General features: G+C 35.9%; 1 pseudogene; it reads right to left on the bottom strand.

Moving 5' to 3' along the window:
* Nucleotides 1–10,475: 10,475 nt before the first annotated feature.
* On the bottom strand, nt 10,476–12,538 carry LOC149220482 (replication protein A 70 kDa DNA-binding subunit A pseudogene; annotated as a pseudogene).
* Nucleotides 12,539–17,846: the final 5,308 nt, after the last annotated feature.

Raw genomic sequence — 17,846 nt, forward strand, 5'->3', positions numbered from 1 at the left:
AACTTACTTACCTTTGTCACTAGAAATGTGCACTACAAATATCACACAACCTTTTCTACATCTACGCTTAGCCTGCATAGTAGTAACCATGCTCACTAATGTAGGCTTCTTCTTCCCCTGCAAAGTTATCTTTTCCCCACTATCATCCACACACTCAATGGCCTTGTTGAAGCAATCCACTTTGGTCTTGTGAAGGTACAACCAATCCATACCCAAAATCATACTATATGAACCCAATGGCAATACATTCAAATGTGTTGCTATAGGCATACCATTTAACTCAAATGCATAAGTTCTCACCCAATGATGAACTCTCTTCTTTGTACATGTAGCCAACTACACCAAACAAGATTCTGCATGCACTTATTTTCTCAAAACACACTTATCCACCAGGTCTAGATTTATATAACTATAGTTCGACCTAGGATCAATCAAAATAGAAACAACTTGATCATAAAGCTTACTGTCCATCTCAATGATAGATTCTTGATGATCCACCTGCATGTTGTCCACAACTGCATAAATACGAGGAATTCTATGACCAACATCACCAATTGTATGAGCCTCCTAAGCACTGTAGATATGGGGTCTACCACCACTCTGATACTGGGGAAAATCCCTCTTACAAAGATCCTTAACGAATATCCAACACTGTAATGGTTTTCTACCACTGCCTCTAGCATGTTTCTCTCCATGTCCTTTCTCAGTTGTATTGAACCTCTTGTAAGGAAACACATTTTATTTCTCACTTTCATCTTGAGTTCTTCCTCGCTTTGGTGGCCATTTTCCTTTAGCTTTCTCATTTCTTTTCAAGTCATGCTTAGGCTCAACTTTGTGCTTCGACTGCTCATAACAATGTTTCAACTTTTGGATGGCCTCCTCTAGTGATCGAGATTCATTAAACTCAATCCTGTCTCTATATGATACTGGCAGTCCACTGATGAATCTATGAATATTGGCCTTCTCCTCCTTGAGGTAAGGCACATATATCAACATATCCAACAACCTGCTAGTATGCTCATCATAAGTCATGGAACCTATCCACAAATCATAAAATTCCTTAACTCTGTCATCAAAGTATATTTCCGACAAATACTTCTTCTTGAAGAGCCTCTCAAACTCATGCCAAGTCAAATCATACTCATGTATACCTTTAACATTCTTCACATGTTCCCACCAAATATCTGCTTTACCTTTGAGACTGAAAGTGGCTCTCTTTTCTTTCATGTTTTCTGAATAGTCATGCAATCTGAAGAACTTCCTCATACAGAGAAATCATGCCTCTGCATCCTGTGATTTCTTCATATTTTCATCAAAGGTAGGTGACTTTTCTTTCTTAAACTCATTCGACAAGTATCCCCTATCACTCCTCCTGTAAGGATGATAATGATGATGATCGTGATGCATGTCTGAACCAGAACTAGAATAATACTTGTGTCCATCACCTCGCCTATTCGGAGTGTCCAAAAACCTGCCATATTTGATCATGTTGTCTCTGTCCAAACTATGACCACCATAATACCTACTACCATATGCCCCATTAGTTTTGTCCTCCTGCTCATGGCTGATCCAAAGTGATCCATGTCATTGTAATTCTGACAAACTCTAAAGTAGTATTGCATTAACCTCTCCTTTCCTTCTCTTGTGCCTGCATGATTTTGTCATTGTCTGCCTTACAACTCCTTATTTCTTCCTTCAAGCTTCTCAACGTATATGCCAAATCAGAAGAGAGACCAACACCACACTACTCATTTTATTCATAGGGAGAGTCTTTATAGTCTACCATCTTGCTAGCCATTTGATCTCTTTCCTACAAGACATACTATGTTAGCTAAACCAAATCAAAATAATCCAACATACCTTAGCATAGTTTGGGGAGGATATCTCATCTGCAAGATCATCAAATCAATGTGATACATGTATAACATAATCATAACAACATATAGACATATGATACATAAGCACATAACCATGTAACCATTAGTCTAGCTAGAGTCTAATCATCAATGCATGACCATATCAACTACACACATACCATGACTACATACATGAAAATAAAAACCATAACACCATTGTATACTTGAAGAGATGCAAACATTAACATGCATAAGCAATGTGTAATCGACCACACACCCACATGAACACATATAATCAAGCATGAATGATGATACTTGTAACCAAAACTACAAGAATGATACATGTAAGTGACATAGAAAAACATGTAGCAAGTCATACACTCATGAAAACATGGTTCACATAACGACATGCTTATCCCCATGGTGACATCACTATGATTGTAACCAACACCATGCATATGAAACAAGCACATAGACCACAAGGATGACAGACACATGTACAACTGACATGAATGCATGACAAACACATTCATCCAAGGAGAGAACAACTACGCTCTAATACCAATCTATAACCATGCTCTTCCCACCTCTACCCAGGTAACTAACCAACTGAGGTAAACATGTGACAAGATTGGTCACCATGTAGGGATTCAACCTCCTTGTTGACCTTAAGGAAATGGAATTGATGGAACACTTTAACCATGCCTTCCACATCAACAACAACATCCCCAGGAGACATCTCAGCCACTCAGACATCTTGCCCCTGGGTGCCACTGATATTTTATACCTCTTGACCTCTAGACACTCTCATGCTATAGGAATTCCAGCGTCCAGGGATCTCTGGATTCTCTCACAGGTATGCAAGCCAACGTCCAAGGACTTTTCCTAGCAAACCTATGCCAACATCCATGGAATTCAAGGCAATTTTCTAGCACGGAATTCCATCCATTTCCCATGAATTGTTATAACTTTCAGAATCCATCAAATACATGATGACAAGACTTCTAAACCAAAAATAAACCTCACAACTAGGCCTAACCATCCCAAACCAGCATTGACATTTCATCAAACATTTGGCATCAATGCAACCTATAGGTCTAGGATACAAGACATAGCATGAATGACTGAAAACTATTATGAAACATGACAAGAAGGATCACCACCTTCACCATTGAACTTTTATATCATCAATTAGGTCTTTCATCCATCAATTTAACAATTACAAGTAAATACATTAGATAACCATGACATGTACCAGTCACTTAGCTAAGCTTATAACCAACATAAAACCATGTAAATAACAGAGATATAACAACCATTAAATCCACATATAAACAAGTTCCAAATCAAGAGAACTTAGCTTTCATTAATCATAGGCAAATCCTACTAGGTTTGGGACTTCCATGTGCCACCCGACCGTAGACATGTCTGAACCAAATCTTTCTTTCAGCCAGTCACCCCTGCACCATATTCCAAGCATGAATGTAGGATCTAATGGGTAAACCAACCCAAAAAAACTAAGGGAATCCAAAGGTTAAACCACCTCCACCCTCACCAAACTGTGATCACACCAAAACCAATGCTCCGATCACAACCGAACCGAACTTAGAATGCCATCCGAAATCCATCACTATCCTTGAGGAATTTTCCATTGCCTTGTCTCTCAGGATTTAACGTAATCCCATCCCAGATCACTAGTCCTTAAACCAAGACTAGTCTCTTAGGCTTTACTGCAATCCAAACCCAAATCACTAGGCCCTAAACTGAACTTCTGCCTCAAGATTTATCATGTATCCCACCAAAACCGGTCAAGGGATTCCTAGGCCTTTGGGAATGAACCTTGAGACCACCTCCACCCTAGATTCTGAAATCCATCCGACAAACCAAAGCTCAAAATTGAGATAAACATCCCAACATACCATGAAATCTAGAAAAAGGCAAGGCTAGGCTGAAAACCACTATCATAACCCAACAAAACCATGCCACTGACAGCAAGAGAACCATACACCAACATGCATATCCATGCATGTCAAAACCAACTAGGAAATCACACATGAAATATGTTACCTGCAAGTATTCCACCTGAAGCTGCTTGATCCTACTCTTCCTTCCTTGATCCTTGCTTCCCTTCCTTTCCCCTTGCTTTCTTTTCCTTCCTTGATCCAAAACTAGAGTGCTCCAAGAAAAATCTAAGTGACCAAGAGTGCCATAGAGAGAGAGAATAATGAGAGAGCTCCAAAAATTGAATTGACGAAAGGTTACCAACTGATTCTCATAAGCCTTTTTATTAATGAGACCTTTATTTTCTTCATTTTCCATTATTTTCCTTCATTTTCCTCCTCACATTCAACTTGTGACCTTTCACCTTAATTTTCTCCTAATTTCCTTTATTTTCATCAATAAATGTGCCAAAAATGCCTTTTTCCTTTTAATGCCTTTTCCTTAGCCTTTGCCAATTTCCTTAGCCAAAAAACACATATAGTGATGCCCACTAGAATATATTTACCCAATATTCAACTTGGAATAAGTGTCCCTTAACTGTGGTCTTATTTTGCTTTTATTAACTTTTATTACATGAAATTTTCACTAGGGGCGTTACACATGCCTCTCTCAAAGAAGCAAATTAAGTGTGAAATAGATATTCATTTACTACAATATTTCAATGGGAAACAATATAATCAATAGATTTAGGTGATGTACCTTTAGTTGGATCTAGTGTTTTATATTTATCTTCTTTCTGGTTTCTATTGTCTTTGATTCTCTCCTAGGGATTTTTCATATTGATGCATCACATCCATCTCTTCCACAACCAATGTGGTGAATATTAGATATTTCTTCTTGATGGTTTTTACCACACAAACCCCCCCCCCCCCCACCCCACCTATAAAATTATTTCTTCCATGTACCCTTCTACTACCACTTCCTTTAGGAGAATCGTGTGATTGATTCTTCCCTTTCTTAGCAAGGTAGAATTCTTCTTCATGGGAATGAGTTGTTGTCTTCCTCTTCCCAAAAAATTTCTCTTATTCTACAATTTTCTCCATCAGAGTGTCAAAAGTAATGGACTTGAGTTGGTCACTAGCTTGCATGGATTCAATAGAGAGAGAGTATGAAAGGTAGACAATATTAACGAATGTTCCAAAAGAAATGTCTATCTTCACTCCAGTGGCATTTATATCATGAAGTATGGCTTTGATTTCATAAGCTAAGGCCAAGGGATCATCATCTTTCAACTTAAGGTTGAAGGGTTTGACCATCATTTGAACAAGTTGCAATTATGAGTGTGAGTCATATAGATTCTTTAATTTCTTTAATGCACCATAAGAATTTGTAATGGAAACAATGTGGCAACACACCTCTTCACTTCTAGAAGCAACAATCAAGGCATAAGATTTGTTATCATTGTTCTCCCAAATAAATAACTCCTTATCTAATGTGGGCTTGGTAGGTGCACTGTCTTCTTCTCCTTTATATATACCTTTTCACAAGTCATTAAAAATGATTGTGTGCTTGATCTTTTTGAACCCTTCTCGATAGTTGTCCTTTCCACTGAGAACTATGCCAATAATGGAGACAAGGCAATGCATATTCAAACATAACAAAATATATGCAACAATAATATATGGTAAAATAAATCTAATATAACTTTACAAAAAAAGTATATTTAAACCGTTATCAACACTCTCATACTCAATGGGCATGCAATGAAAGTGGATGTACCAAGAGACAAAAATATAATAGCAAAGGTAATGGATGGGGGCCATAACATTCTAATAGGTGTGTATCATGTGCGTTTCAAAGTACTCAACGTTGATTATAAATCCAATGGTAGAAACTGTATTGCAAATGAAAATATGGTCTAGCAACAATCTTCTCCTAAGCTTTGTAATCTAATGGAAATATGAAATCCATGCAATAAAATTTACATAAAAAAAAATAAAATTCCATGCTTGACAATACAAATAGAAAAACTTCTTATATAATGCCTAGATACATCCGTTTCCAACAAATTTCAAATAACATTATTTTTCTATGCCAATGCTTGAAAAAATGTGCTAGCAATAAAATGGCTCGGGCCATGTCAACCAAATTGTCGACCTTGCCTATACTCTTATCACCAAAAATGATGAGAAATTCCTTTCCAGGGGAATAGATTCCCAATGGGTTTCTAAATTAAGAAAAAATAAAGAGACTTGATCTCATATCCTCAACCTCATATACAATAAACGCATGAAAACTATCATGGAATAGAATTTTTCATCCATTACCATCATTTGGGGGCATGATTTTAGCGAGGGATTCATTTTTAGGTTAACCCATGACTACATATTCATGAGAAGGGATAAAAGGTTTCTCTACATGAGTGAGGTAGGATGTGAATGAGGAAAAAAACATTACGAGGGATGGAGTAATGACCATGGTTTGAATGTGTAGATTAACGAATTGAACCCTTGAGACAACTACCAAATCAAACCAGTAGATGGATACACATGAGAGTGAGCTTGGGGTTTTAAATGTCACCTACTAAAAATTGTAAAAATGAAGGACAATGCAGAAACTATAGAGTAATTGGCATAAGAAGAAATGAAATGTATTTACAAAATTAGAACTATATTTCACAATGGATCTACCTCATGGACAAAGCTAACATACTAGAATGGAAAACTTGATAGGCTAGAGACTAGGGATGTTTTTGAGTGGGAAAAGAGTTCGACTAGTTTTGATACCATGTCAGAGGTAAATCCCAAGTGATTTATTTTCCATTAGATATTAATCAAACTTAAACAACTCTTATTACTTATTGATTCATTATATGAGATTCAATTCATCTTCATCTTCTTCTTGAATATTTACAATTTTATTATTTACATGGTCAAAAATCTTGAATGATTATGTCCAATAGATGAAATGTGTATATTTATGTTCTTGTATCCTAAATGGAAAATATGGTATATGGGATGTTTACTTATAATATTAAAGGGTAAATATGGATGCAATGGATGTATAACACTCATATGCCTACTTTTGGATCTTCATGTGCCCTAACGATGTGTTTTTAGGAGAATAAGACTATTAGACTTTAGTGTTGGTTATTGCTAATGTTCTTGATTGTTTTAGGTCTTTCTTATATAATAATTTATGAATATGTATAAAAGGAAGGTTAGCCTCCTTAGTCTATTGGAGGGCTATGATGGTTGGTTGGTTATGGAAAGCTCTTAGTGAGCGTTAATCAGGAACCTAGTCCTTTATTGTTAAGGCAAGAGAAGCCCCAAGTATAATATGAAGATTATAAGGTTTTTTGAAGGTACATATTTAGATGTAAGAGTTAAAACCTTGATTGCAAGGTGCATGCTCAAGGGAAGGGGCCTTCTTGGAACATCTAAGGAAAAGTGTTATAGAGTTCAATAAAGAAATCTTGAACCAGTTGGGATGAAAATGTATGAAGACTTAAAATGGGGTTATGATTTGAACAATGGCCTCTTTGAATCCTCAAAGAAACGCTTGATAGGCAATCACAAGAAGGATAATTTTGGACATCTTCATGGTTAGTGAAGAAGTTCTCAATCTCATGTTTCTTTATATAAAAAAATTCCTTTTCAATTCCCTTTTCAACCCTCACAAAAGGATGAGAAAATCCCTCTATAAGCCTACTTTTCCTTGAATAATTTTGGGGATTGATCACCTGGTTTTAACAATTTTGAAAATTTGGGGATTAGAAATTTAACCTTAGTCCCTAGTCACATGGATTGATGGAGAGTTATTGTTAGGTCCTTATAATACTAGTATATTCCCCTTATTGTTATTGTTAGTGTATCCTCCTATTGTTATTGTTGTTCCCATGTATCCCCTATGTTGTTTTATGTTGTACCCCATATAAGACCACTATTTTTATTATTGTGCCCTTACTTTATTATTATTATGGGAATTTTGAGGTCTATAATGGGCCTCCTAAGAAAAATGTACAACCAAAATAAACTTTATAAGAACGAATAGGATTCAAGATGATGATGTCAACCATGGAGGATGATTCACCATTTTTGGAGTAAAAAATAAAAATAATAAATAATAAAACTACTTTTTCAACTCATATTTTCAACTTATCTCTCTAAGGTTTTATTCAAATTTTGAGCGGGAGTACTCGTTAGATGCAAAATTTAATTCCTCATCCAAGGAGTACCCATGTTGCATACTTTCGATGGACCTTGCTACACGAAAAATGAGGAATACATGAAAAAATGTGATTGCAATCACCTTTTTCATGTATTTCCTTTTTTTCGTGTTGTTATCACTCAGAATTAACCTCAAGGCTAAGGAAAGGCAACTCTGAGGTAACCACAAACCAAGCTTAACCTGGTAGCTAGCCCTACCAGGCTGGGAGAGGGCTCTCTCCTTATCAATCTCAATTGAGATGTCTGAATTAAATATGAATTTTATGCTAGGTATAGAGTGCGGGGATTTTGTTTGAATGTCTTGGGTTGAAACATCAAAAGAAAGGATGATTAGGATATGGAGTCGATGCCAGTTTCTGCCAGCAAACCTGGGGAAAATTAAGTGCCATGTTCAGCCAAGTGAAGATTGTAAATGTGAGAAGTATAAGGGAGAAAGCCCGCTACCCTGCAGGCATCAAACAAAGGATGGATCTGCAACAACAACTTTAGATGAAAGAGAATAACAAGGTTGCTCAACAGAGCATCTAGCAACGGATGAATTTTGCTAAAACTACCATTAAAACTAACATCAAAATCATCAGGAAAGGAGCATCATCATGGATTAATTCCTAACATATCACTTAGATAATGTTGAAACAAAGGAGAAAAACATAATGTGTAAATTAATTATAGGAGAAAAAACATACTGAACATTTAAGCACCGTGACGAATCCCAGGCCTAAAGGGCAAAAACTGCTTTATTATGATATTCTATAAAACTTTACATAGTCCAAATGCTTCTTTCTGTTGCAAAAATCAAACCTCTATCTTTTAAAAATAATCCTATATATAATATTACATATTAATTATTGATTCCTAAACATAGGAATCAAAATAATTAAAATAGAAAAAACAAACAAAAACCTAAATATGTTTTTATGCGGTCAAATTACCTAAATTAAATTATAACAAAATAACTAATTAAATCTCAAAAATAAAAAAGGAATAATTAATTTGTTGCCACAAGTCGTATTGCCAAATTCTGTTTTGGAACATCGCTGGAAATCAGGGATAATTTGGGATGATTAAATCACCCTCCACCTGCGCTCTGTAGATGCCTTGGGTTCCTAAAATCTTTTCCATTTGTTCATTGAGTGTTTCAAATACTTCAAGCTCTCCTTTAAAAACTCAATGTTGTTGATCTCATGGCTAAAACACTTGTCATCTATTCCTATAAAACATGAACACCGGGAGGAGATGTGAAGTCAGCTCTAGGAAGGGCAGCATCAGCGTGGTCAGCTTCTCTTAGCACATAATCGAGATAATTCTGGTCTAAAACACGTTCTCCTGCTCCCTCATGGTGTAAATATTCAAGCCCTGGATCTATCCCACGATAATCAATATCAGATAACAACTCATTCCTCACAGGAAATGGATCAGCAGGAGGCAGAGCCTGTCTCTGACACATAGAAACATATGAATCTAATGCTCCTCTTTGTTTTAATAAATCATTTTCCTCCAACGATTTTCATTGGTTCCAATTCGTTTTTTTTCTATTGCTAGAGAAATTTTACGAGCTGAAATATGTTCCTCCTCATCTATTCAGCTGTTTCCTTCATAGAAGTTGTTGGCCGCTGCTTAATGAAAGATTCTGCTACCTCCAAAGAAACTTTCAAGGGTGGCATGTACTTCTCAATGACTTCTTTAAGCTCTGTTGGAGAAGTTATTTTTAACAAATCATCTGGAGTTTGAAGATGGTGTCCACTCAATCAATACAGACATCTCATCACCTGGTGCAGGAAAACAACCATATCTAATAGATGAACCCTTAGCGCGACCCAATAAATTAAGAAAATTGAACCAACTATGTTGCCCCTCCACTTCATTTTTTGACCATCTGAAGGTATGTATTGCATTTGGAGTCAAAACTGGAGGCTTTGACACATGAAGAACTTTGAATGTGTAAGGCATGTTGATTTGTTGATAGTTGAAACCCTGTTGCTTGATGAATTCCTGTCGAACCATGGATCTGACTACATCAGCTCCAACAAGCAAATTGTATTGGACAGGCTCTTCATTTCTTTTGCAAAATGTCATAGTATGGGCATCGAAATTTTCCCAAACACAATGCTTCTCAAAGTGAATCTATCAAAGATATAGAAGCTTTTGTCACTTGGGTAGGCCTCTAAAAGCTCTAACTGATCCTTTGGATAATGGTTCCTCAATTCAGAGATAAGAGTACTGGCAAGTGCTCTCTGACTTATTAGGAGAGATGGTTTATCAGGATTGTGCTTCACGGCAATGTTTTGAGAACCAGTATGCACAACAAATTGAGATGTAAGAATCCCTTTTTCCTTCACAGCCTCCCATAGACCATCTATATGACTGATAGCATGGCCTCCCCTTACACTTAAACCCATAGAATATTGCCTTGTCTTATACCATTGCCAATAAATTGGTAGATTGGTAATCATGAGATGCAATCAAGGAAGAGTTGCTCAAGGAAGTTGTGCCCTTCTCGAGAGATGATGCGATTGTTGTTTCTATTTATTGCCCAAGTGTAAGCATTGTGCGTAGGGCCACACTTCCAGAAGCACAGCGCCAAACCCAGGAGCGCAGCCCCACACTCAGGAACATTCCGATCACATCTTTCACAATACCAGGTTCCATCCTAATAATTGCTAACTTTCTTGTGGCACTGCCTTTCTCCGATTAATAAAGGGCAAGCAGTATAGCAAAAGTTGTCTGTCTTTATAAAATATATGGTCGCTTTTACTGAAATCTAGTTACGCTTCTCAGATCTACCAAGTCCTTCATCCTTAATTTGAGAAACCATCTTACGCATGTCCACTCTTCCCCCGGATGTCAATTCTCTAGTAATAGACTGAGAAGCAGTTCTCTTCCCCTCTCTCTCAAACGAGTCTCTCAATCGACGAGCCTCTGGAAGGTCTGGGTTTATAACAATTTGGGTTGTGGAAATTGTACCCACAGATTTCCCACTAAAATCACTAATCCATCCAGCTTTCACAGCTAGGATGGAGAAGGATCTAGAATCACATAACTCTTGAATCTACTAACCCTCCTTATTGCAGAAGGCACCACACATAGTGAGCTCCACAATGCGACCTGACATGTCCTTCATTTGAAGAGACCTTTTTTGAGTCTCTGTGCCATTTTTTCTCATTATTATACTCGATGGATTGATTAAGATTACAACACCAATGACATCTGCCATAGAATTGTTCTCCATTTTCTCAACATCACTTATTGGTATAAAATTGAAATGTTGCTTTGGTATTGAGTTGTCATCCTCCAAACATGGTTCTATTGTTGACGTAGACTCCAAGAAAATTTTCCAGTCATTCTTTAGATGATTGATTTTTTTTTTGTGGGTTTTAAACTTCCCTTTGAGATTATATAAACTTTCCCACTTTCTATCTAATTATAAAACTGATCAGCAACAACATTAAAACATGTTATTCATATTTCCCCACCATCATAGTCTAGTAGATCAAAACTAAAGTCTTTTCCATCTCCTTTTGCATTGTTATAGTGATGAAGTTCTCCTTTAGAAGTGACTCTAGCCTTTATTGTCCATCGGCCCTGATAAGGATTCAATACTGCAATAGGAATAATTCTTGGAGGAGCCTCATTTCTAGCAATCGATCATATGCTAGAATACATGGGAGGTGGTTGATAGGAAGGGGCAAAAGTTGGATGACCATATGGATTGGAGGCATCATTCATTCCTCTATCAATTTCTCACCTACTCCCCCAACTGTCGGGATTTGCATTTGATGAAGTGGTTGTGCAGGCCTTGTATATGAGCCAGTTCCAGCTCCAGACATATGTGAGGGCATGGGTACTGCAACATTGAGCTCATTCCTTTGATACACTCCATTTACTGGTTGAGCCTCCACATTTATATTTGGCACCATTCTTGGTCCTGGATTGAAATAACTTCCATACGACTACCCTGGTTGAGCTTGTGGTGATCTAGGCCCTGTGTTGAGAGAACTTCCATAAGACTGCACTGCTTGGGCTTGTGGTGGAGGTTGAGCCTGAGGAGCAGACTGCATTGGCATTGCAGCCCTCTGCTACTTTTGAGCACTTGAATTTGCATATGAGTTGTTTTGGTTCACTAACGATGTCACACTTAGGTATCACAATTTCCATGTTCAAAACTATGATAATCTTCAGCCTTTCCAATTGTTGAAGCAGTAGAAATTAATATGGCAATAGAGCGTTTCGGGATTTCCTTTCTCACATACAACCCACAAACATCCAATGTAGGTAGAAAACCCTAACAACTAGCTTGCACTTAACCAATCAAAGGTCTGTGATGAATAGTAAATGAAGATTTACTCCTTTTTCTTACAACCTACAAAACCTAGAAATTGCTTGAGAAGCATCAACACAACTAGGATGTGCAACAATTGAGCCTCCATTGCAGGTGAAAGGATGAATCATTGCCTCGTGATCTTCATTGTCCTCACACCCACAGATACAACAAACTTGCTCCTCTACAACCATCTCACTATGTTTTGAGTCATTGCATATGTATTTAAGTGAAATTTCGTTGTAAAACCCCTTAAGGCATTTCGTTATTCAACCTTAACAAGGCCCTATGAAAGCCTTTCACTCCAGATCATGTTTCTCAAATAAAACCAAAAATTCATAATGACCCTCATGAGTTCTAAATGTTGTTTTCAGAATGTCTTCAGTCTTCATTCTGATTTTATGATATCCTGAATGAAGATCCAACTTGGTGAAGTAAATTGATCCATGCAATTCATCCAGTAATTCATCAATGACAGGAATGGGAAACTTATCTTTAATAGTGAGCTTGTTGAGCTCCCTATAATCCGGACACATGCGCCATGATCCATCCTTCTTGTGCACCAATACTACTGGAGCAGAGAAAGAACTTTGACTCAGTTGAATTATCCCAGCCTCTAGCATTTCTGCAACCATACGTTCAATTTCACTCTTTTGGGCATAGGGATATCTGTACGGCCTGATGTTTGGAGGAACACTTCCTGGAATCAGATGAATAGAATGATCATGATCACGAATAGGTGGGAGACCTTTGGGAGTCTCAAATACCTTGGAATGATTGTCCAAGACTTTTTGGAGATATGGAGAAATAGATGATTCCAATGTGGGAACATCTAGCGAACATAATTGTGCAATTACACCTCTTTGTTCCTTTTTTAGAAGCTTTGTCATACTGTTAGAGTTGATTATCTTTCCCGGTTTCCCTGCAATACCCCTTAATTCAACTTCCTTTCCTTCCATAGAAAATTTCATGAAAAGTTCTTGAAAATTAAAGGCTATTGTACCCAAGGATTGTAGCCATTGGACTCCTAGTACAACATCAGCACCTCCCATTGGAATGGAAAGCATTGGGCTAGTCAATACATATTCTCCCATGGATAACTTTATATTATGGCACTTTCCATAGCAATTTATGTTCCTCCATTTGAAACCATCACTTGACACTCTGGTGCGGATATAAGAAGCAATTCAATTCTTTTGCTACCTTAAAATTAATAAAATTGTGGGTACTTCCTAAATCAATCAACACTATTACCTTTTTCTTCTTGATTTGTCCTTCTATCTTGATGGTTTCCCGCCAATGCATTACAAGATATGGTCAGATTCATTTCTTCTTTATCTAGGCTTTGTTCCTGGAGTATATCCTCTTATTTTGACCTTTCTTGCTCCTTTTCTTCTTCCTCTTCACAATATATGTAGAATAATTTCTTCTCAGCACACTTATGACCTTTAGTGTATTTGCTATCACAACTGTAACAAAGTCCTTTTGCTCTTTTTTCTTCCAATTGTTGTGGTGTCAATCTTATAGGTTGTGGAAGACTAGGAGCAACAAAACTTCCATCTTTATAGTTGTGAGTGGTATGCTTCCTGGTTGCCATAATTTTGCTTTCCATTTTTCTTGCTAACTTGAATGCCTTCTCTAATGAATCAGGTTCCCAAAGGCGAACATCATGTTGGATATTATCCTTTAAAGTCCCTATGAACACATCAATCTTATGCTCCTCTGGAATATTTTTTACCCTTATGTTAAATTTTTGGAACTCCTCAATGTGCTCCATTATTGAACCCTTTTGTTTGAGACTTATCAATTGGCTAAAAAAGTGTTGCTTTTTGTATCCTCATAATATGTTGTCAATTCTTCTGTAAAAATTGCCCAAGTGATAATTTGTTTATGAGAGCAAAGCCATTGATACCATACAAACTAATTTGGTTCCAAATATAAAGTTGCAATACGTACCTTTTGTGTGTTTTGCACATTATTGAGATCGAAAAATTGCTCCATTTGTAATATCCATGTTGCGAGATCCTTGCCATCAAACTTCCTCATATCGATTTTTGGAATATGGTGGGTCTTCGATCCAACATTAGAGTCTATGGAATCATGATTAACATTTCTTTTGTTCTCATCATGAGTTTCCTTTACTACCCTTTCACCATTAGTGACCATTTCTTGTAGCAACTTATTCATATTTATCTTCAATTCTTCCATCTTATCATCCATGCCATCAATTTTAGCGTCCATACCATTCATCTTAGCTTCCATGCCATCCATCTTAGCTTCTACGCCTTTCTTTAAACAATCCATCTTAGCTTCTACACCTTTCTTTAAACCATCCATATTAGCTTCTACATCTTTCCTTAAACCATCCATCTTAGATTCTGTTGCTTTTTGTGCAAGTGACACTTGTTGCACTTGGTCTCATAATTTTGATATATCATGTTGCATTTCTTCCTCTTCCTCATGAGTCATGCTAGAGCTTTCAGGTTGCTTACTAGGTGTTTGCATTTTCTTTCCTCGGGGCACTAATTACTAATTCAAACTAATTTTTCAAACCAAGCTTATGCAAAAATTTAAAAGAAACTACACACCTTTTTTCACTTTATAGAAGCTTGATATTGAATCTGATGTATCTCTATAATTTCAGATCATCCAATTCTGAAATTACGATCTATAGTAGCCCTCTGTGCTCTCTTTCCAATGCCACCAGTCTGATCCAAATTGGATTCTCCAAGGGAGAGTTATGCACAATCTCCCAAGATGACCTGATTATAGACTAGTTCAATAGAGCAAACTTATACGGCGTGCCACGAATCACTGTTTCGACCTTTGGATCTAAAAAAATGTATAAAAGAAACTACAGTCCGTTCTCTTTCTATACCTTCTTACGAAATTTCAATTTGATGCTCAAAGAGAAAGTTATGAAGATTTTCCCCAGGTCACCTGTTTGGAATGTAATTCAGGAATCTGCAAAAAGACCAACTTCCTCAGATCATATCTCCGCAAATATAGCGCGAAAAGCTTCGAAATTCGGACCCGCGATTCATCTCTATTTCTTCTCAAATGGGTTTTTTTTTAGCTTCTGCAACGTCGCAGAAAAAAGAAAAGAAAAGGTTATAGCGAAAATGTCACGATAACCTGTTTGGAGCAACGAAACCCTAGAATCCAAAGCTCTGATTCCAAATGTTATGAAACGAGCTCAAAAAAAGATAGAAAAGATAGATAAACGCCTTAGAATTCAGCCTCTTTGAGGAGGCAACCTCCTTTACATTACATAAATGAACAATTCTTGGATGATTCAAATGACAAAACCTCCTTTCTATATATAGGAGTCTAAGGAGTCACAATATAACCCAGTCAACCTAACAATAATAATATAAAGCCACAAAAATAACAATAGAGAGATTCTATGGGGCACAGTAATAACAATATGGGGACAGTAGGGGCACAATAATATTAATAAGGGATACAACTACAATAGTAATGGGGTAATCACTAGTATTATAGGGACCTAACATTCCCCCTCGAAGAGGATAAGTTTTCAGTCGTTGATATATCCTTTCTTCTATTTTGTGAGTTGGTTGCATAACAACTATGAGTTAGATCTAGGTGCATGAGGTGCCCAATTTTAAAAGGACAAGAGATAGAGAGTTGGATATCAAGGTATCGATCCTTCAATTATTGGACCTCCAGAGATCAAGATATCAACTAGAAATTTTTTACCTCGATATAGATAGATCACAAACATATGTGAGTTAAAGAGATTAATTTATGATATGTATTTCCTATTAATGGGTGTTGGGGCTATTGTATCTCAAGATGTTGTGATGTGCGTGATACTACATAAGTACTTGATACTGATAAATCCTGACACGACCATTGAATAATAGGGTATTTCCAATCAAATCACAGTGGTTATTGACTTTCGAAGATTGGATGTTGGAATGTCGACATATCTATATCAAGTTTCATCTATTGAACCATATTGTAAACATCAGTTACCACAAAACCATGATATTGATTGACTTCATATGTCTATTTACTAATCGATATATTTACATTGGTGAATATATTTACTAATTACTCACCAACATATAAAGTATAATTTTAACCTAGCCATTTTTTTTTTTTGCTAATTTCGAAAATAAATTACTCAACCATCTATATATATCTATTATATTAAATTTTTCTTTTTAATAAAAAATAATTAATTTGCTACTTTTAGCTAATTCTTAAACACTCTGTAAATACTTATTTATATAATATATAAAGCATATATGACATGAAAAAACAAGATTGCATGTGTTCAATTGGATTTGGGTTATAGAACTTTTGGGCTTGTGAAGTATTTAAAGGAGTTCATCTAATTATTTTATTTTATGTTCAGGTTATTTTTGTAATTTAGTGACACAATTAATTGTGATTTTCATTGTTTAAATTGAATTTTTAAATACATAAATAGATTTAACACTCCATAAAATTTTGTAGAACAAAATAGTGGAAACTTCATAATTTAAATTCACAATTCTAACAATTTTTCCCTCAACTTTATATAATATTAACAAAAGAGACAAAACATAAAAAATTAAACTATACATTAAAAAATGATTTAGAAAAATAATTTAACCAACTCACTTACAAACCTAAACTCATTTATATTTAATTATGAAAAAATAATATCAAAATAATAATATAAACCTAACCATTATAGTTTCCATTAAAATATATATATATATATTTTTAATTATAATATTCCAAACATGTATTCTATTTTAAAAGTAACTATTTTAATTGGCAAAAATTAATTAGAATAAGTTAACCAGTGAAGCAAATCCTTTATAGGAAGTTGAATTTTTTACTCAAAACATTGAAAAGTTTAACTACCCACCTTTTAAAAACTACTCACCAATCTATAAACTATAATTTTATTAAATTTATTAAAAAAATAATAATTCAATTAACCATGTTTGCTAATTCTGAAAATAAACTACTCAACAATCTATATATAATTTTTCATATTAAAATTTTCCCAAAAAAATTCAATTTACCACTTTTAACTAATTCCAAACCTTAGTTACTTTCAACCAGCACTCTACCTTCTAAATTTAAAACTTCCTTATTTAACCGACCAGAAACTTTTTAATGGGCACGTCGGCACACCGACATCTTATCATGTGGCCACGCTCTTGATATATATAGGCGCACCCTATTGACTAAAAAGTTGTTCAAGCATCGACGATCCTCCACAGTCCGCGCCTCGATACAGGATTCAATTTGTCGTTTTAGTATTTAAGCGAATCAGATTTTAGGGTTGTCTCTGCACTATTACTTGGGAATTAGCTCACAAATTGGATTTTTTACAACAGTTCTGGATTTGTATGTTGAATACGGTCGGTAAGTCGCTTTCTCTATTACTCTCTTAGTGCGATTATTTGCGTATGTGTTTTTGTATAATTCAGATTTTATGTTTTCATGACATGGATTGTGTGTAGGCAGTGCTTTAAT

This window comes from Pinus tabuliformis, chromosome Q (genome assembly GCF_031772625.1).
Source record: "Pinus tabuliformis cultivar Carrire ecotype Pingquan chromosome Q, CPIR1, whole genome shotgun sequence".
NCBI classification, from domain to species: domain Eukaryota; kingdom Viridiplantae; phylum Streptophyta; class Pinopsida; order Pinales; family Pinaceae; genus Pinus; species Pinus tabuliformis.